Source organism: Ambystoma mexicanum, chromosome 12, assembly GCF_040938575.1.
Source record: "Ambystoma mexicanum isolate Mex_15411 chromosome 12, UKY_AmexF1_1, whole genome shotgun sequence".
In the NCBI taxonomy this organism is placed as follows: Eukaryota; Metazoa; Chordata; class Amphibia; order Caudata; family Ambystomatidae; genus Ambystoma; species Ambystoma mexicanum.
Window position 1 is genome coordinate 1,115,701,207 of NC_090936.1, and position 23,529 is coordinate 1,115,724,735.

The following is a 23,529-nucleotide window of genomic DNA, read 5'->3' on the forward strand; positions in this document are numbered from 1 at the left end:
TTGTGCTATATATCTTTATTTTACAGGTTGCCCATGTGGGGGGATCTCCACACAGAACTGTGTCTAGGTAACGGGGCCAGTATTCTGCCAATTGTGTCAACCACCTTGCTTTCCTTCCTATCTCTATTGCTGGTTTCCTCGTTATTGATCTGTGTGACATTTTAACCGTACAGTTGATGCACTTTAATGAGATTCGATAACATTAGTGGTACCACTTTAGAATTGTATATATTTATCATTGTTGATTTCCGAGTACGAAGTGCGTTATTGTGATCGTGTACATAGCTTTGAATATTAATTATATAAAGACTGTGTTTTCAGTAATACAGGGTGTGGACATTCCTTTGTGGGGGTTCGGGGACTACACTGTACTTAAGAACCAGCCTGCATCACCTCCCGAGAAGCTAGGCCTTGATTGCTCGTCCATTGCTACCGTAATAGAGAATCATGGCTGAGGTCTTCTGTGCCTCTCCTCTACCATATAGAGAGCAGAAGTACAGACACCCCCCTCCAGTCTTTACACCCGACTATACACTGAACGTGAAGATCAAGGAATTTCACACTCACTTCCCAACCAACATTAATTCGCATTCTAAATGTAATCTACTCTAATGCCCAACCAAAAATGAAAATAAAACCACACCCAAATGCCTAATGCTGGCACCTCAATGCCAATAGAACGCATTGGGGGTCATTACTGCTTTCCCGGTATCCAATCGGTAAATCCGGTGGGCTACGGGGAAAGCTGCATTACCATCTCCACCGCTCGATGCCCCGGTTTTACCGGGATATTAGCAGTGGTAGAATAACAGTATATTCCCATTCCCATGGAGTCCCTATAGGACTCCATGGGATGGGAACTACTGAAGCACCGGCACCGTTGTTAACGGTGCCGGTGCTTGAGTGATTTCTCTTCAGGTAGGGACCTGAACTCTCGGCAGGTCGGGCCTGTCGCTACTTACTACGGGCAGACTCGGAGTAAGGCAGTCTGGGAAAAATGCCAGCGCCGGTAGCACCGCCCGTTTTACCAGCATTTTTCCCTGAGCGGTTTACTTGTAATTCCCCTTTCCACGACACCCTCTGAATGGCATGTTTTTCCTTCTCTGCGCATGTCTCTTGAGTCACGGGGCAAGTATGGGATGTTTTAGCCTCCATGCTGAGCTGAAACACTCCATGTAATCCAATCTGATTGCTTACAATGTTTCCAACAATCTGTCTGGCTAAACAGAGACTGTTTTGGTCAACCAGATCATTTGGAATGTGGAACAAATCGCAATACGTAGAACGCCATATTTGGTGTGCGTTCAGGGCAGTGTTCTAAATATGGCATAAGGAGAACAAGTGGAAACAGGAGGCCTGTGCTTTATGCCCCTTTGCTGGTATGGACGTAGCAAAAGTACCACAGATGGAATGAAATCAGCAAGCCTTATTTTTTGCAGGTAAAATGCAATTTAGAGAACCAAAATCTGAAATAGCTGCACGTGCCTCACTCTCCATGAACAGTTTTTGCAATATTTTTTAGTTTTAGGCAGGAAAAGCTGTATAGAGGAAGACAGGAAATCTGGCCTAACAAAACACAGAAGTAGACAATGATAAGTTATTTATATAGCACCTTAATCCAAAGCGGTTTACAGAGCACATATTTACATACAATATCACCCAACCAAAATTGGTACTCATTTATCGACTTCGGAAGGATGCAAGGCTGAGTTGGCCTTGCCGGGATTCGAACCTGCGACCTGCAGATCAGGCTCAGATCGCAGCAGCGAGCGCTCAACCCGCTGAGCTATCCTACCGGCGAAGACAGATTGCCACGACTTTCGCCATCCGTTTCCCCAGTTGATTCTTCCAAGTTCACCAAACCCTATTTGAAGGACTCGGAAGGGGCATTGAACTCAACCCTCCTGCTATCCCAAGCCACTCACATTCTCCCAACACATTTAATTTGCTCTGCTGATCGCCACCTTAGCCCTGCATCAGGAAATACTCCTAACTAGCCGACAAATTCTATTCAGCCAAGAAATGACTAAAGTGCTGGCAGATGAGTCTTTGCATTTCAAGGTTTTTCTCCAACCGCCAGTGTCCAATTGACACTCTATGCCATTTGTAAATACTGGCTTCAGGCTCTCAGTGCTAAAAAAGATGTCTTCTGTCCTCCAGTCCCCTTGCGCACTGGCTGGTTTATGTTGTTGGACTTCCGTCACCACCCGGTGTCAGTCACATTATAAATCATTTCTGTTCGGAATGACACCCTGTTCTTAAACACAAACAAGTGTCTGATTGGCTACTTTCTCCAACCCAAGCCACCTACCGAAACAGCAACCTTTACACAGGGAGGAGCTTCCAGGGAACCTCTTTAGTTATCAATGAGCTCGTTTTCGACTTCTTAAGTGCATTTAAGAGCAAACATCTCAGAAGCTGTGGACATCCTTTATTTTGAATGGTTGCACACAAGTAGCTTCGGATCAGGTCCTCTTGACTATATCAGATCATACTACTCTGGAGGGAAGGGGGGGGGGGTGCACATGAAAGCTGCCGCTGAAACAGTCTCTAGCGAAACGTCAATCATGCCCTGGCCCCTGAAGTTTCCCAAAGACCCGCACACACTGTTATCTGACAATCCCTTATCTCGCGAGATGCTGTTGACTAACAGCTTTTGCTCTGCTCTTGCGCCTGTCTAGCAAGAATAACAAATAAGCTTAATTCTTCACGAAAGCCTCAGCACACACCACGTAAGCCGCACACAATAGCAGTTATTTTAAGAAGGATGGTCGAAGAACTGTCACAGTTTTTCTGTTTAGTGTTCTTTTTTCCTTCTATAGGTGTTCTTAATCAGCTTTAAGCTCCTCTTGCTTGCAGGCACAATAACTGTGTGGGCTCGGGCTGGCGTTGACGCTTCAGACTGGTCCCACATCCAACTGTTCTGTAAGCTTTATATACGGGAGGCTTAAATGTCAGATAAAGAGTAGATGGGAGACTGAAGGACACACGCATCCCTACTTAAGTTAAGACAAGAGTTACACTCAAAATCACGATTCCATTTCGAGATTTAACACCCTGCTTAAAATCACCGACAAGGCCCCGTTCATTTAAATAAGGGCCATTTTGCATGAATGGCATGTGCTAAAATGCCGGGATTACTTAACGGTAATCTTCATTACTCTTCTACATTTCCTCGTCACCCTAATTTTTTTTAGGTGGGTTGGCACATGTTATGCATTTAATATATATATATATATGCATATATATATTCAGTAAAAAAACTTTGTTAAAGGGACGTTATGGTTAAGTTGCGCTACTAAAAACGTATGAAATTCAGTGAAAAAAACGTTGTTATAGGGACGTTATGGTTCAAAGTAAAACCCCTGAAATTCGGCAGTTATTGTAAGATAAGCAACCATAACTCGCGCCGCCACCGTGCTCTGCTAAGACTAACACCCAGGACATCAAAGATGACATCACAAATGTCATTGATGACATCACTGATGACATCACATGCGCATTTACTTTTCATGAAAACTCTGTAGAAGGGATTCTTATTGTAATATTGACAAAAAAAGTGTCAAGGGTCATTGGAATAAATATCATGAGCTAATTAGTGCATTAAGGAATGTGTTTACATACATAGCATTCTATTATGAAGTTCTATCCAGTATACTAAGCTATTCATGCAGAAACATAAGCAGTGTGTGCAGCACAAATGATGAAGGTGCAATATTCATGATCTGGCCATGTTGAATACTGAAATGATAACTGCTTTTTTATTAGAGTTTTGCATAATGTGAAACATGTAATAGATAGCTAATAAAACCCAATTACTACATTATTGCATTACTGCACACCAAACACAAACAGACAATAACACATACAAATAGAGCATATACAGGGAAAGTGAAGTAAACAAAAAAACAGCAGTATTACCGACAATGTTCATAACGTAACTGATTATCTTCATGTACAGAAATGATTGCTCTGCTTCAAAGCTACTACTTCCCTATGTATAACTATCACATATTGTGACTAGACCCTAATGAAAGTAGTGTACGTGCAATGTGTACAAATATGAGCATATTCAGGGAAAGTACAGTAATAAAAAAACAGAACTATAACGCAGTGTTGATAACCGTACTAATCATCTTCATACATAGAAAGCATTGTTGTCTTCCAAGTCTGTGTTTTCTCCCTTATATATGGTTCATATGCTTTGAGTGGACCCTAAGTGAATTACTGTAAGAACATATTTGTAGTATAAGTCTACAAACATAGTACTTTGTATTATAGTATAGTGAATTTTTAGTTCCTGATTGTAACTGGCCTAGATATATCAGTAAATGAAAAAAGAGGGAGCCAGACATGTGATGTCATCAATGACATTTGTGATGTCATCTTTGATGTCCTGGGTGTTAGTCTTAGCAGTGCACAGTGGCGGCGCGAGTTATGGTTGCTTATCTTACCATAACTGCCGAATTTCAGGGGGTTTTCGGTTTTACTTTGAACCATAACGTCCCTTTAACAACGTTTTTTCACTGAATTTCATAGGTTTTTAGTAGCGCAACTTAACCATAACGTCCCTTTAACAACGTTTTTTTACTGAATTTCATAGGTTTTTAGTAGCGCAACTTAACCATAACGTCCCTTTAACAAAGTTTTTTTACTGAATTTCATAGGTTTTTAGTAGCGCAACTTAACCATAAAGTCCCTTTAACAAAGTTATTTTACTGAATTTCATAGTTTTTTAGTAGCACAACTTAACAATAATAACTTTGACTTTATGTTCATATAATATGGAACATACTGAACCCTTTCTACTGAATTTGACGGTCCGCAGACATGTTTGGACAACAGTACCACCACCTAAAAACTCTGGGGAGGTATGTGTAATAGTTATATCATAACATAGAAACATTTAACAAATTCACAAAGCAGCACACATACAAAGTATATGTAGTAATACTTAAAAAATGTTACCCATATATGTAACACACTAACCATTCATGTAAATACAATAGGTTTTAAAATGGAATATACCAAAAGAAGATAAAGTGGCTTCCACCATAATTACCTCACAGACGCTCCACAACCAACAGCAAGACCAGACGTATACACTACTGATTACATATCTCACCAGACATAGTAAGTGCACTTCTTTTTACTCATATATTTATAAACTTTATATATTAGAAAAAAAAAACATATTACTTTTTTGTTTTCTCACAGAAATGTGTAGTACTCTCGACTGGCTAGAGGAGCATTTCCCACGAGAGGAAATGTTAGAAAATAGTCCACCTAATGGTACACACTTTACTATATAAACCAATTAATAAATATTATTCTGTATACATTTAACATATACATTTTTTTATTACAGACCATACAAAAATTCCAAGCATCTCACAACAACAATCAGAGGATATCACTCTACAGCAGATTAATCAAAAAATGGACGACCTTATGCAAAATTTTATGAATTTGAAAAACTTTGTGGAAAATTATGTGAAACCCCCAACAGCACACCATTGTCCAACCTGCACTTGTCCCCCCTCACCCTATCCCACGCAGTTAACCCCAAACCCTGTCTATGGACCAAAGCGTTTCGATGAGCTTTCCTTCCCTTCTTTACCTGATCCCAGTTATCTCGAAATCCCTAATTCTCCTGTTTTTGTTTCCGTTTCTGCCCCACCTTCCCAGTCATAATTGTATATATATATGAAATAAAGTTACTTTTCTTATATTGTGTTGTAATTACTTTCAGTTCCTTGTGATAAAACCAATTTAGGTGTCCACGGACACCGCGGTTGTTCGGAAATGTTCATAAAGAAACGAAAATGTGACTGTCCTGAGGACACTACATCTGTCCGTAATGTTCTCATGCAAGTTGAAAATGTTCTAAGAACACTCGTAGTGTCCTGAAATGTTCGTAAATAAACGAAAATGGAGGGGTCCTTAAGAACACTATGCCTATTCGTAGTGTTCGATAGCAAACAGAAACTGTTCTAAGAACACTCGTGGTATCCTGAATTGTTTGTAAATAAACGAAAATGGAGGTGTGCTTGAAACGCTATGTCTGTCCGTATTGTTAGCAAATAAATTAAACTGTGCGAAGAACAAACGGCTGTCCGTAACTGTTCGTTTTACATGTGATGCACTTTTACTTAGTTCAGGACCCGAACAATGTCCGCAGAACATCAACACGCATGCGCAAAACAATGTCCGTACATTGGGTGTCCTGCAGACGACCGCTACCTTAGCGAACATGCTCACAAAACAATCATGTGACCGCACCCACGCTCATCTCGTGCTCTAAATGCGGACACTGTTCGTGTCCCCGACCAGTTTAAAAGTACATTTCCAAGTAATCCACAATATTTCTCATTAAAAAATCACCATACCACAAATCCCACATACTAATCCTAACTTTCCACATAGCTTTTGTGACTTTTTGAACCTTTTTTGATGTTCGATCTGTCTTGTGGACGGCGCGCATGTCCGCGACCCGCGCACAAGCTCCCCGATATAAGACCACGCCTTAGAGCGCATTCTCATTGTGTTTCTGACTATTCCACAGAGCACACTGCATTTTGCTGCATACTTTGCAGATTTTGAGATTTCCATCTCCAAGCCTATGACATCCATGGCTCGGCTATTACCACATGGTGCTACATCTGCCTCAGCACCACCCCCACCCCCTCCACCACCACCATTTCCCCAAGGGCCTGAAGAGGGGAACAGGAGTGAGGATACGGAGGAGGAAGAAGAGGATGACGAGAATGAGGTAGAGGAAATCCCTAATACCCGCCCTCGGCATGAATCTTGGGTGTGGCGGTTGTTTACCGTTCATGGAAACGGTCCTAAGTCTCATGCGAACCGTGTCACCTGTAATGAGTGCAAAATGGTACTCAGTTGCGGGAAGCATGGTTCGTATAGCTTTGGGACCACTACCATGAAGCGACACCTGTGCTCATTCCACACTGGGGCCATTCGCAAGGTTGTACCTTGCGAGAAGCGTAGTAGGTTGATTGCCTCTACTTCATCCTCCGTTCCTGATCCTGTCACTACAAGGAACACCTCTGTGGGACAGCGTCTTCCTCAAGCTGCCTCACAGGCCATACAGAATTCTGATGACCCTTACCTTTCGAGGGTCACAGTTGTATGTGTGTACTGTGACACAGTACTCTGCAGGGGGGAACGACTTTGGAGTGCTTTTGAGATGATCGTCTCAGAGCACCAGAAGACCTGCTCACTACCCAAATAAAACCCACTCTACATCTTCCTCTCTCAGCTCACCCTTTCTTATCCCTGTGGTTGGTGTCCCCCTCCCTTTACCCTCCTTTCCCTCCTCTCCTAGTGTGTCGTGTATAAAAAAGAACAAAAAAAATACAAAATAACAAAAATCCAAATAAAAATAAGGCTCTTTTCAGAGCCGCCATTCACAGTTGAAAAATAGAAGTGAAGATACATAAAGCATAGCCATTTCCATTTCGCGAAAGTCCGCGGACGGTCCGCGAACAGAAAAACAATTGCATTGCTACCCTATTGAAACCAATGCATTTTTCTCTAACAGGAAATGGTGGCTCTGAAAAGAACCTTTGGGAGGTGTTTGAATGTAAAACATTTTAACTACGTAAAACATACTTCAAAACGAATGCTGTATTTCTAAAAAAGGTCGCAATGCATTTTGTACATTTCTCAGAAAAATCTGATTGCCAGCATAAGTAAGATGGACTCAATCTTTGCGAAAAATGTATGTACTACGAAACAAAATATTTTCATTGTTAAAAGAGGACATGCCAAAATCTCTTAGGACGGCACAAACAGCCTTATTAACATTACGCCTTGCTTTCTCCATTTGTGGACCACATGAGAAAGAACGAAGCCACACTTGTCTCTGCGCAATCCGTGAAAACATTATTTTAGAGTTTGGAAACATGTCCATTATCTTCTGAAGTCCTTCTTTCATTGCAAATTGCAAAGAAATTCCAGACACATGTCCTAAACTGTTCCCTCCACAATGAATTACAATTATGTCTGGATGTTCCTCTATCTTCAAAGTTGCACAGAGAGATAGCAAGTCCAACCACTTCATTCCACGCACTCCATGCCAGTGCACTTCCACATGTGGGAATCTAAGATCTATAGATACTCCACAGCTTTCTGCATGCACCTTCAACCAATGAATCCACGAGTCTCCCAAAATCCATACAATCTGTGTTTTGAAACACTCAGCCATAGCTATCTGTTCTTCTCTCTGCAAAAACAATATCTGAGAAAACCTCTCCTAGCACAACACACTCACTAAACTTTACTGACCAATCCCTTGCTTCTTCCAATCTCATTTCCATACCTCCCCTCCCCAAATTCCCAGGATGTAATACGCTGTGTCCTAGAACTACCGCCATGTCCGCGAACGTATCGTAACATGTACAGCCCTTCTACCATTTCAATTTCACTCTCTGTGCCATTCCCTCATTGGATGTAGCTAAGCAATCACATGACCATCCACCAATCAAATCCAATAACTCTACATGTAACTGCATCATCATAGAGCAGCACTACAAATGTACGGTGTATCTCTCGGAGTACAAGTCTCATACCATTGACAACCACGATCTACGAGAAATACTATACAAATCGCCAATATTTCTACTTGCAGCTTGGTCCATATCCATAAACATGAACAGAAAGTACAGGTATGCATATTTTCTACACAGTACATGAACACATTTTCTAACCGACATTTACCTTCTATAATCTGAAAAATGAATGGACGATCATTGTTTCATTCTCCTAAAAGGACCTGTCACTTACAAACCTTTATATCGTTTAATTTCTTCATACACACACACACATGCAAATACTATTAAACTAACATTTTTGAAATAAAATATAAAATATATACACGACATATAATCACACAAAATAACATACACACTCTATGATCAAATCTCAAACAATGATATTTGTACAAAAACATAATTGGTTTTAATTCTTTTCTTTCCTACTCTTAGTCATAATATAGTTTTAATGGTTTTCAGGAAGGCACTGAGCATTTCAATTTAAAAAAATCTATGTCTAAAATTAAAACAGTGCTATATAGCAACCAAATTACTAATTTCTTTCTTTTACAATTGCAGTGAAGCCCATTCTCCTTAAAAGAAGCAGCCGATTTTGATTTACAAAGAACAACTAAGAAGCAAACTACTCATTTTTGAAAAAGAAGTGAGTAGATTGTTACCATAATATTTGATTTATAACTCACACACACTGTACGGTGCATTCATCGTATTTCTGTGCTTAAAAATAGAGATTCTGCACCATTCTGATCAAAAATCCCCCCCCGTCTTAAACAGTGATCTCCTGTCAGAATGGCCCTCAAATTCCTATTTTTCGGCACACAAATTACCCAACTCAGCCGCTAGAATGTAGATGTTGTAGAACAAACAACTGTTTTAATTGTATAGCTTTACCTATATTATTTATTCTTCTCCACACCACCAGCTTACCTTTTTCTGTCATCTGAACCCCAGTTTAGTAACACATTAATTGAAGAATACCCATCCCTGGTAGTTCAACTTCCCAATTCACAATCACACACCATTACATACATCTTTATCATCTTACTCAAACAATCATGCACACAACACACATGCATTGGAGAAAACCCCAACCCATACCTTCTGTATTTTTTTCAACAGACGCTACAGAATGCCCACCAAAAAGCAACTCAGTAGAAAGGGATGCAGAAGTAGAGCAAATGAAAAGAAAAGTCTCCAACATAAACACCCATCTATAGCAGAATTTGTAAAAAACGTTGAAACACAACAGCTAATACTGTCATGTTGTGAAACAGAAGAAGTTTCTAGAGCAAAATATTTGCCTCCTCTATCACAAAGTAAAACGACCCAAAAAACTATTAACAGAAAATCAACTATCACTACAAATAAAACGTCTTCTATAAATCTTCATATAGTACAAAGTAAGCCTACCAAGAAAAGTATATTAGCCAAAATGTTCCGTCACAAAGTCCTTCAAAATCTGATAAAAACAGGAGAGAAACCAGGTTCAACACTTCAAACCTATCGTAGGAAAGTAATCTTAGAAGCGTTGATAGACAGTGCAATTCTTCTCAAAAGAAACTTATTTATTGTTGTGTTAAACAGAATTAAACCACTAACAAAACTAATAACTAAACTTCAAAAAAGACTTCTCAATAAACGAAATGTGAACAGAAATAACTTCTTAAATATCTGTGGAGGGTAATGGAGTCACACTACAAGCACAGAACCATACTTTAATGAAGAAGCATACAAACAAAAGCAAACAAATACAATTGCCATACATGGCAGTGGTCGAGGTTATGAAAAAGTTAATAATACCATAATGGAACAAGAAGTACTCCTTACAAAAATATGCCCTGAAAACTTAGATTTACCCCTCCATTCGACTGAATCAGAACATCTAATTTACACATGGCCATGCACGTCAATGTGTAACATTCCCAAAAAAATGTTCCAATCTTTACGCCTATTCCTCAATCAATATGTGAAAAGCAAAGACAAAATCAAAATTAAAATACTGCAAAGTATGGATGCTTGTCCAGTAAGCAAGCACACAGGACTGCAAGGACATTCGTTGGCCTGCATATCAGGAGCTACTTGCAAAACAACCTTCCATGATATCAAAAGGATAGCAACACATCATGCAAGTATAAGACATCTAGTTTATAAACTGTATTATGCAAAAAGTCCTACTTTAGCACTAGCCAATTTAAATAACATTCTTCTACATGGTACACCAAAAGACCTACTAGAAGAAATCGAGTATATACAGAAAAAATATTTTGGAAATGAAACCCACTTACAAGATGAAATAGCTGTCAACCAACGTCGTAACAAATCTGCACATGGCAACCTTTCACTACACACATACAAAAAAGAAATACTAAAATTTCAAAGCACTTCAGCTGAAGTACCAAACCACGTGTGTGTATGTTGCTGCAGAACGTGTTATAAAAGTAACACAAAAACTATAGACCTTTCATACAAAATAGAAGACAATGAAGATTCTAAATGGTTTGAATTACCTCTCTACCTTATAGCAGAAAACAAACACGAAATAACTGACCCCATAATACTTTGCAATTACTGCACTACCAAACTTGACAACAACCAAACTCCTTCACGTGCTATCTCAAATAACTTGGAATTACATCCACTACCAAAACTCCTTCAACAACTTAATTTATATGAGAGCATCATAATTCAAACAGTTCATCCATTTCAAGCAATAATACGCCTTCAACCAAAACTGCAAAATTACCTCCCTCTGAAAGTGAAAGGTATTTGTGGAAAAGTAGTGTATTTACCATTAGATCTAAAAGAAAATGTGCACACTCTAGGAGTGCAACATCCAATCTTTAATTATCTTGGTAAATGGAGTACCTACAAAAGACAAAACAATTTGGCAACAACTGGTAGGTTTACATAAAGTTAGAGAAGCCCTGCAATATCTCAAAGAGAATAATGATTATTACAAAGAAATTAATATCGAAGAAAACTTGAAAGATACAACTGAAATAATTCAAGAGACACAAGAAACTGGTCAATTTGAGCTTCTAGATCCTGCTACAATTGCAAACACTTTAGAACATTATACAATTCACCCATTGCACTATAATGACACCATAAAAGATGCACTGGAAACGTACCAAATGCGTCAAACAAAAGGATCACCAATCAGCATATGGGAAAAAAGTATAGAAGCACATGCTTTTCCTCTACTCTTTCCTACTGGCAAAGGAGGAAGATACGATGATAGACCTGTTCAAATATCAGCATCAGAATATCGCTCATTACGAATGTATTCTGAAGATCCCAGATTTTGACAAAATGTGGAATACATATTCCACCTACTCTTTGAAAGTGAACTAGCAACTTTATGTTATGGAGTTGCACACATATTAAAATCAGGATCACACTTTCAAAATATGACAGCCACACAATTATTACAAAAAGTTCAACAAAAAGATGAGGTTTTACAGACAAATCTTACAAATCTATTAGCAAATATGCGAGGTACTAAAGAGTACTGGTTTCGACGCCGTGTAGATGTAAGTTGTATGATCAGAAACCTTGGCCCACCCACTTGGTTTGTTACATTAAGTTGCGCAGAATATGCATGGGAAGATTTACATGCTTTCCTACGCATATCAAACGAAAACAAAACAAACATAGATATACTAACACCTGGAGAACTTTGTTCTCAGGATCCTGTTAATGTTTCTAGATATTTTCACCATCGCTTCATTGCTATGCTACATTTTATTTGTAATAAAACTGTTCCTCCCCTTGGAGAAGTGCAACACTTCTTTTGGAGAAAAGAATACCAAGCCAGAGGAGCGCCACATGTCCACATGCTTTTATGGATTAAAGATGCTTCTAAATTTGGTCAAGACAGTGATGCCACTGTTTTACAGTTTACTGAAAAATATGTCACTTGGGAAATTCCGTCAGAATCCACAAATAGTGATCTTCATGCAAAAATCTTACAATTCCAAAGACACAAATGTGGCAAATATTGTCGTCGCAAATACAAAAACAAAGGGAAATACTACACCAAATGCCGATTTGGTTTCCCTAGACCAGTTACAAATACAGGTCAAGTGAACAACCTCATGTCTTCAGTTAGACATAGTGTTAAAGGTAAGTCACCTAAAAATACATATTGCATAAAAAGAAAAGAAGAAGAAAAATATATCAATGATTACAATGCAATCATTGCCCACTTGTGGAATGCAAACATAGATGTGCAGTACATTGCAGACAATTCTACTGCAGTTGCACGATATGTCACAGCATACTTATCCAAATCAGAAAAGACAGAGCTCCAAGACCTCTGGAATGACCTGTCATCAGATAAAACAGTGTCTCAGAAATTATACAGCTTGGGCATAAAAATGCTGTCCCATAGAGAATGTGGATCCTATGAAGCAGCTGATCGATTAACTGGTACTGCATTGTATGATAAATCTGTAAATATAGTATGGCTAAGTCTTGGTCCAGCTAAATCTAGAAAAAGAGTTCTGAAATCATATGAAGATATAGAAAAAATAGCCAAACATGATCCCAACAGCCAAGACATTTTAAAAAACTATTTATTGGACACATACTACCCAAACAGGAGTACCACATTGGAAACCATGTGTCTATACCACATAGCCCAAAACTACACATACAAAAATAATATAAAACCTGATGAGCAAAACCGTAAATACAAAGTGACAAACTGTGATGGCAGCTAAGTAAAACTCACCAAACCAAATTTAATTAATCATATCAAATTGTCATTAAAGACTCCTCAACATAAAGAAATATATTACATGTCCCTGCTACAACTCTTCAAACCATGGAGAAAAGACGAAGAAATACTAGATACCTATGACTCATATGAAGACACTTTCAAAGCCAATGAAAGCAGTATAACTGACGTAAACTTTGCACAGTACAAAACAATGTTGCACAATGAACAGCAACACGAAGAGGAACTCCAGGCCCAACTAGATAAGGACACTCCTGACAGTAGTCAACCTTCTGTCACAGGAAGCCAAGAACCACTGGGAGAACCACTAATAACAAATGAGGCACAATTAGCTATGATAGAAGTAGAAAACACCATGTGTCACTATGAAGATAAAGAAGACTTAACTACACTACAATCAAAACTAAACAAAGAGCAACGTAGCATTTTTCAAGAAATAACAAAAGAAATTGCACATGGTGTGCAACATGAAAACAAAGAATGCACCTGCCAAAATTACAAACCTTTACTATTGTATGTCAGTGGTGAAGCTGGTTCTGGCAAAACATTCCTAATCAAAATCATCAGTAAGTTCCTTCAACAATTGACAAACAACAAACTGTCAGCTGTTGTCACTGCCCCCACAGGTTTAGCTGCCTACAACATAGGTGGTGTCACTTTACACCGATTACTACTCCTGCCAGTAGAACACCAAAACAAGTTAGATTATTACAAACTTTCTGCAAAAGCTGCAATGGAAGTACGCAGAGTATTGAAAGAAATGAAAATGCTACTAATAGATGAAGTGAGGATGGTGTCCAACCTAATGTTGGCTTTGATTCACCTCAGATTATAAGAAGTACTCAAAACAAACTATGAAGAGCTATTTGCAGGAAAACAAATCATTGTTTTCGGAGATCTTCTTCAATTGACACTTGTAAAAGCTGAGCCTATTTTTAAAACATTAGGACACAAACTCTGCCGTAAAACTGTTGGCAGCATTGGAAATGTCAACCTTTGGCAACATTTCCAATACAGAGAATTAACAGAAAACATGCGCCAATCTGCAGATCTCACTTATGCCAATATCTTAAAAAGTATCAGAGTTGGTATACTTTATAGAGAAGCAGAAGCAATATTGAAAACCCGGCACATTCATGCACGTTATGGTGATAATGCATGTGCTACAGATGTTATGGAACAATTAGCCCACAAAAATGTCAATTGTATGGCCTTAATGCCAACTCTTGCAAGCTGTTTCAAATTCAATGAAATAATGTTAAGCAAAGAAATGCAACCAATTATGGAAATTAGCGCCACAGACAAACTAGATGTACATGGAATGACACTACCCAGGTGTGACCAAGCCACAGCAAGACTAAATAGTTTAGAAAAATCAATCTCAAACACGGCAGGATTGGAAAAGTTGTTAAAATTATCCTTAAATTGCAGAGTAATGCTTAAACGTAACCTTGACGTGGACCAAGGACTAGTTAATGGAGCACTGGGTACAGTTGTTGGCTTTTAAACATACCCACGTGACAACGAAATTCAGTTTGTCAATATTCTCTTTGACAAACTTTCAGAAGCAAAAAGAATAGGACGCTCAACAGCTTGATTCCTTCTCTTCAAAGACATGTATGTACGCAGAGAACAATTTTCTCTAACTCTTGCATACGCAGTCACCATTCATTCGGTGTCAACTTGAAAGTGTTCTAAGAACACTCGTGGGGTCTTTATGTTGAGGAGTCTTTAATGACAATTTGATATGATTAATTAAATTTGGTTTGGTGAGTTTTACTAAGCTGCCATCACAGTTTGTCACTTTGTATTTACGGTTTTGCTCATCAGGTTTTATATTATTTTTGTATGTGTAGTTTTGGGCTATGTGGTATAGACACAAGGTTTCCAAAGTGGTACTCCTGTTTGGGTAGTATGTGTCCAATAAATTGTTTTTTATAATGTCTTGACTGCTGGGATCATGTTTGGCTATTGTTTCTATATCTTCGTATGATTTTAGAACTCTTTTTCTAGATTTAGCTGGACCAAGACGTAGCCATACCTTATTTGCAGATTTACCATACAATGCAGTACCAGTTAATCAATCAGCTGCTTCATAGAATCCACATTCTCTATGGGACAGCATTTTTATGCCCAAGCTGTATAATTTCCGAGACACTGTTTTATCTGATGACAGGTCACTCCAGAGGTCTTGGAGCTCTGTCTTTTCTTATTTGGTTAAGTATGCTGTGACATATCGTGCAACTGCAGTAGAATTGTCTGCAATGTACTGCACATCTATGTTTGCATTCCACAAGTGGGCAATGATTGCATTGTAATCATTGATATATTTTTCTTCTTCTTTTCTTTTTATGCAATATGTATTTTTAGGTGACTTATCTTTAACACTATGTCTAACTGAAGACATGAGGTTGTTCACTTGACCTGTATTTGTAACTGGTCTAGGGAAACCAAATCGGCATTTGGTTTAGTATTTCCCTTTGTTTTTGTATTTGCGGCGACAATATTTGCCACATTTGTGTCTTTGGAATTGTAAGATTTTTGCATGAAGGTCACTATTTGTGAATTCTGACGGAATTTCACAAGTGACATATTTTTCAGTAAACTGTAAAACAGTGGCATCACTGTCTTGACCAAATTTAAGAGCATATTTAATCCATAAAAGCATGTGGACATGTGGCGCTCCTCTGGCTTGGTATCCTTTTCTCCAAAAGAAGTGTTGCACTTCTCCAAGGAGAGGAACAGTTTTATTACAAATAAAATGTAGCATAGCAATGAAGCGATGGTGAAAATATCTAGAAACATTAACAGGATCCTGAGAACAAAGTTCTCCAGGTGTTAGTATATCTATGTTTGTTTTGTTTTCGTTTGATATGCGTAGGAAAGCATGTAAATCTTCCCATGCATATTCTGCGCAACTTAATGTAACAAACCAAGTGGGTGGGCCAAGGTTTCTGATCATACAACGTACATCTCCATGGCGTCGAAACCAGTACTCTTTAGTACCTCGCATATTTGCTAATAGATTTGTAAGATTTGTCTGTAAAACCTCATCTTTTGTTGAACTTTTTTTAATAATTGTGTGGCTGCCATATTTTGAAAGTGTGATCCTGATTTTAATATGTGTGCAACTCCGTAACATAAAGTTGCTAGTTCACTTTCAAAGAGTAGGTGGAATATGTATTCCACATTTTGTCAAAATCTGGGATCTTCAGAATACATTCGTAATGAGCGATATTCTGATGCTGATATTTGAACAGGTCTATCATCATATCTTCCTCCTTTGCCAGTAGGAAAGAGTAGAGGAAAAGCACATGCTTCTATACTTTTTTCCCATATGCTGATTGGTGATCCTTTTGTTTGACGCATTTGGTACGTTTCCAGTGCATCTTCTATGGTGTCATTAGAGTGCAATGGGTGAATTGTATAATGGTTTAAAGTGTTTGCTATTGTAGCAGGATCTAGGAGCTCAAATTGACCAGTTTCTTGTGTCTCTTGAATTATTTCAGTTGTATCTTTCAAGTTTTCTTCGATATTAATTTCTTTGTAATAATCATTATTCTCTTTGAGATATTGCAGGGCTTCTCTAACTTTATGTAAATCTACCAGTGGTTGCCAAATTTTTTTGTCTTTTGTAGGTACTCCATTTACCAAGATAATTAAAGATTGTTGCATTGGACGTTGCACTCCTAGAGTGTGCACATTGTCTTTTAGATCTAATGGTAAATACATGTAACGCTCACCTGATTCTCGCAGAGGCGCCGGTCTTGACTGGGCGACTACCGTATCTTCAAAGGTGATGTGTAGCACCCGGTTGGCTCTTTGGGCTGGACCTCTGTGCACTGTATGCCTGACTTCAAGAGTAAGATGTCTGCAGACAGAAAATATGGGATTAATGAACTGGGGTTATTGGGGTGTCCCTATCTCTTCCCTTTTTTGCTCTCCAGTAGACCCCCAAATGTTAACGCTCTCACCTTAGGTAAGTGAATGCCGAGCTCTCCATCTGCCTCGGGGCAGGGTGCTGTAACCAGTTTCTTCACTGGATCGGTAGCGCAGGCCTCTTGACTTCAGAGGACTGCTGTCCGTCGTTTACTGCACGAACGGTAAGTTTCGAGTAATTCTATTGTCTTTAAAGTCTTTAGCAATGATGTCTCTTGTTTTGCAGGTTCCGGCGATGGCGGATGACGGGCTGAAGTGAGTTGAAGATGGAGTCCGTATGATGAATAGAAGCGCTTGGAAGCACGTAAGTAAGCGCTTGTTGCCTGCTTCACGATGCGCTCTAACTGTCTTTTATTTTGCAGGTACGAGTTCGGAGCGGCTGCAGGGTGCCGGAATACCCACTGGGGTTGATGTGGAAAGGAGTAATGGCACGTGAATATCAAAGTTCCCCAATGTCTTTAAACGCACCTTGTTTTGTCTTTCAGATGCAGGATGCAGCGCCGAAGGCCTCCGGAGCGTGCGAAGAGTCGGTAAGCTTTTGTCTTTCAGATGCCGGAATGCAGTGTGAAGACCTCCGGAGCGCACGAAGAGTAGGTAAGCCTTTGTCTTTCAGATGCCGGAATGCTAACCTGTTCTTTCTTGTCTTTATAGGTGTTGCTGAAGACTGGATTCAGGATGGTAAGCCTTTTTCCTTAGGCCCAGGATCCGATGCAGAAGACACGATGAGCGTTCTGCTGCAGAGGATGCAGAATAACGCAAAGCAAGATTCATCCACCGGGTGTGGTTTAAATAGCCTCCTGTAGTGCTTAGGTGTCTCCTTCCACAGCCACGCCTAGGTAAGAAAAGAGTTCCTGCTTTCCAGAAGAGTTCCAGTGTTCTGAATCTAGGGAGTGGCTCCTGCCCCACCCAACAGGAAAAGTAGTTCCAAACAGAAGAGGATCAGAGGCTCAGCTGGCAGGCAAGTAAGCAGCATGGTCTGCTGCAGGTAAGTCCACCCAAGCATCATGAGCCCGGCGCTTCCAGCGCTGGGACTGGGCACATTTATGAGCCTGGTGCCACTGGCGCCAGGACTGGGTCCAAAAGGTCCCAATTGGGACTGGTTGGCCCTCGGAACCTGGGTTATGGATCTGCTTCCAAGGGAGTTGGGAAAACCCTGACCTTCTGGAAGCAGAGATCATGACAATACACTACTTTTCCACGAATACCTTTCACTAATTCAGAGGGGGGTAATTTTGCAGTTTTTGGTTGAAGGCGTATTATTGCTTGAAATGGATGAACTGTTTGAATTATGATGCTCTCATATAAATTAAGTTGTTGAAGGAGTTTTGGTAGTGGATGTAATTCCAAGTTATTTGAGATAGCACGTGAAGGAGTTTGTTTGTTGTCAAGTTTGGTAGTGCAGTAACTGCAAAGTATTATGGGGTCAGTTTTTTCGTATTTGTTTTCTGCTATAAGGTAGAGAGGTAATTCAAACCATTTAAAATCTTCATTGTCTTCTATTTTGTATGAAAGGTCTATAGTTTTTGTGTTACTTTTATAACACGTTCTGCGGCAACATACACACACACGTGGTTTGGTACTTCAGCTGAAGTGCTTTGAAATGTTAGTATTTCTTTTTTGTATGTGTGTATTGAAAGGTTGCCATGTGCAGATTTGTTACGGAGTTGGTTGACAGCTATTTCATCTTGTAAGTGGGTTTCATTTCCAAAATATTTTTTCTGTATATACTCGATTTCTTCTAGTAGGTCTTTTGGTGTACCATGTAGAAGAATGTTATTTAAATTGACTAGTGCTAAAGCAGGACTTTTTGCATAATACAGTTTATAAACTAGATTTCTTATACTTGCATGATGTGTTGATATCCTTTTGATATCATGGAAGGTTGTTTTGCAAGTAGCTCCTGATATGCAGGCCAACGAATGTCCTTGCAGTCCTGTGTGCTTGCTTACTGGACAAGCATCCATACTTTGCAGTATTTTAATTTTGATTTTGTCTTTGCTTTTCAAATATTGATTGACGAATAGGCGTAAAGATTGGAACATTTTTTTGGGAATGTTACACATTGATGTGCATGGCCATGTGTAAATTAGATGTTCTGATTCAGTCGAATGGAGGGGTAAATCTAAGTTTTCAGGGCATATTTTTGTAAGGCGTACTTCTTGTTCCATTATGGTATTATTAACTTTTTCATAACCTCGACCACTGCTATGTATGGCAATTGTATTTGTTTGCTTTTGTTTGTACGCTTCTTCATTAAAGTATGGTTCTGTGCTTGTAGTGTGACTCCATTCACCTCCACAGATATTTAAGAAGTTATTTCTGTTCACATTTCGTTTATTGAGAAATCTTTTTTGAAGTTTAGTATTAGTTTTGTTAGTGGTTTAATTCTGTTTAACACAACAATAAATAAGTTTCTTTTGAGAAGAATTGCACTGTCTATCAACGCTTCTAAGATTACTTTCCTACGATAGGTTTGAAGTGTTCAACCTGGTTTCTCTCCTGTTTTAATCAGATTTTGAAGGACTATGTGATGGAACATTTTGGCTAATATACGTTTCTTGGTATGCTTACTTTGTACTATATGAAGATTTATAGAAGACGTTTTATTTGTAGTGATAGTTGATTTTCTGTTAATAGTTTTTTGGGTCGTTTTACTTTGTGATAGAGGAGGCAAAGTTTTTGCACTAGAAACCTCTTCTGTTTCACAACATGACTGTATTAGCTGTTGTGTTTCAACGTTTTTTACAAATTCTGCTATAGATGGGTGTTTATGTTGGAGACTTTTCTTTTCATTTGCTCTACTTCTGCGTCCCTTTCTACGGAGTTGCTTTTTGGTGGGCATTCTGTAGCGTCTGTGGAAAAAAATACAGAAGGTATGGGTTGGGGTTTTCTGCAATGCATGTGTGTTGTGTGCATGATTGTTTGAGATGATAAAGATGTATGTAATGGTGTGCGATTGTGAATTGGGAAGTTGAACTACCAGGGATCGGTATTCTTCAATTAATGTGTTACTAAACTGGGGTTCAGATGACAGAAAAAAGTAAGCCGGTGGTGTGGAGAAGAATAAATAATATAGGTAAAGCTATACAATTAAAACAGTTGTTTGTTCTACAACGTCTACATTCTAGCAGCTGAGTTGGGTAATTTGTGTGCCGAAAAATAGGAATTTGAGGGCCATTCTGACAGGAGAACACTGTTTAAGACGTGGGGGATTTTTGGTCAGAATGGTGCAGAATCTCTATTTTTAGGCACAGAAATACCATGAATGCACCGTACAGTGCGTGTGAGTTATAAATCAAATATTATGGTAACAATCTACTTACTTTTTTTACAAAAATGAGTAGTTTGCTTCTTAGTTGTTCTTTGTAAATCAAAATCGGCTGCTTCTATTCAGGAGAATGGGCTTCACTGCAATTGTAAAAGAAAGAAATTAGTAATTTGGTTGCCTTAAAGCACTGCTTTCATTTTAGACATAGATTTTTTTAAATTGAAATGCTCAGCGCCTTCCTGAAAACCATTAAAACTATATTATGACTAAGAGTAGGAAAGAAAATATCTTTACTATGGTTTGTGGAATTCATAATCTACCAACGTATACCACTATTCTTGTAACTAAGCTTTTCCACGTAATAGTGAGTCATTGTCATAGCCTGCTTTTGCACGTAACAGTGAGTGAATGTCATAGTCTGCTTGTCCTATATAAATGTATGTAAGTACTTATATAAACGAAAAAAATTAAAACCAATTATATGTTTGTACAAATATCATTGTTTGAGATTTGATCATAGAGTGTGTATGTTATTTTGTGTGATTATATGTCGTGTATATATTTTATTTCAAAAATGTTAGTTTAATAGTATTTGCATGTGTGTGTGTGTGTATGAAGAAATTAAACGATATAAAGGTTTGTAAGTGACAGGTCCTTTTAGGAGAATGAAACAATGATCGTCCATTCATTTTTCAGATTATAGAAGGTAAAAGTCGGTTAGAAAATGTGTTCATGTACTGTGTAGAAAATATGCATACCTGTACTTTCTGTTCATGTATATGGATATGGACCAAGCTGCAAGTAGAAATATTGGAGATTTGTATAGTATTTCTCGTAGATCGTGGTTGTCAATGGTATGAGACTTGTACTCCGAGAGATACACCGTACATTTGTAGTGCTGCTCTATGATGATACAGTTACATGTAGAGTTATTGGATTTGATTGGTGGATGGTCATGTGATTGCTTAGCTACATCCAATGAGGGAATGGCACAGAGAGTGAAATTGAAATGGTAGAAGGGCTGTACATGTTACGATAAGTTCGCGGACATGGCGGTAGTTCTAGGACACCGCGTATTACATCTGGGGAATTTGGGGAGGGGAGGTATGGAAATGAGATTGGATGAAGCAAGGGATTGGTCAGTAAAGTTTAGTGAGTGTGTTGTGCTAGGAGAGGTTTTCTCAGATATTGTTTTTGCAGAGAGAAGAACAGATAGCTATGGCTGAGTGTTTCAAAACACGGATTGTATGGGTTTTGGGAGACTCGTGGATTCATTGGTTGAAGGTGCATGCAGAAAGCTGTGGATATCTATAGATCTCGGATTCCCACATGTTGAAGTGCACTGGCATGGAGTGCGTGGAATGAAGTGGTTGGACTTGCTACCTCTCTGTGCAACTTTGAAGATAGAGGAACATCCAGACATAATTGTAATTCATTGTGGAGGGAACAGTTTAGGACATGCGTCTGGAATTTCTTTGCAATTTGCAATGAAAGAAGGACTTCAGAAGATAATGGACATGTTTCCAAACTCTAAAATAATGTTTTCACGGATTGCGCAGAGACAAGTGTGGCTTCATTCTTTCTCATGTGGTCCACAAATGGAGAAAGCAAGGCGTAATGTTAATAAGGCTGTTTGTGCCTTCCTAAGAGATTTTGGCATTTCCTCTTTTAACAATGAAAATATTTTGTTTCGTAGTACATACATTTTTCGCAAAGATGGAGTCCATCTTACTTATGCTGGCAATCAGATTTTTCTGAGAAATGTACAAAATGCATTGCGACCTTTTTTAGAAATACAGCATTCGTTTTGAAGTATGTTTTAAGTACTTAAAATGTTTTACATTCAAACACCTCCCAAAGGTTCTTTTCAGAGCCACCATTTCCTGTTGGAGAAAAATGCATTGGTTTCAATAGGGTAGCAATGCAATTGTTTTTCTGTTCGCGGACCGTCCGCGGACTTTCACGAAATGGAAATGGCTATGCTTTATGTATCTTCACTTCTATTTTTTAACTGTGAATGGCGGCTCTGAAAAGAGCCTTATTTTTTTTTTTGATTTTTGTTATTTTGTATTTTTTTTGTTCTTTTTTATACACGACACACTAGGAGAGGAGGGAAAGGAGGGTAAAGGGAGGGGGACACCAACCACAGGGATAAGAAAGGGCGAGCTGAGAGAGGAAGATGTAGAGTGGGTTTTATTTGGGTAGTGAGCAGGTCTTCTGGTGCTCTGAGACGATCGTCTCAAAAGCACTCCAAAGTCGTTCCCCCCTGCAGAGTACTGTGTCACAGTACACACATACAACTGTGACCCTCGAAAGGTAAGGGTCATCAGAATTCTGTATGGCCTGTGAGGCAGCTTGAGGAAGACGCTGTCCCACAGAGGTGTTCCTTGTGGTGACAGGATCAGGAACGGAGGATGAAGTAGAGGCAATCAACCTACTACGCTTCTCGCACGGTACAACCTTGCGAATGGTCCCAGTGTGGAATGAGCGCAGGTGTCGCTTCATGGTAGTGGTCCCAAAGATATACGAACCATGCTTCCCGCGACTGAGTACCATTTTGCACTCATTAAAGGTGACACGGTTCGCATGAGACTTAGGACCGTTTCCATGAACGGTAAACAACCGCCACACCCAAGATTCACGCCGAGGGTGGGTAGTAGGGATTTCCTCTACCTCATTCTCGTCATCCTCTTCTTCCTCCTCTGTATCCTCACTCCTGTTCCCCTCTTCAGGCCCTTGGGGAAATGGTGGTGATGGAGGGGGTGGGGGTGGTGCTGAGGCAGATGTAGCACCATGTGGTAATAGTCGAGCCCTGGATGTCATAGGCTTGTAGATGGAAATCTCAAAATCTGCAAAGTATGCAGCAAAATGCAGTGTGCTCTGTGGAATAGTCAGAAACACAATGAGAATGCGCTCTAGGGCGTGGTCTTATATCGGGGTGCTTGTGCGTGGGTCGCGGACATGCGCGCCGTCCGCAAGACAGATCGAACATCAAAAAAGGTTCAAAA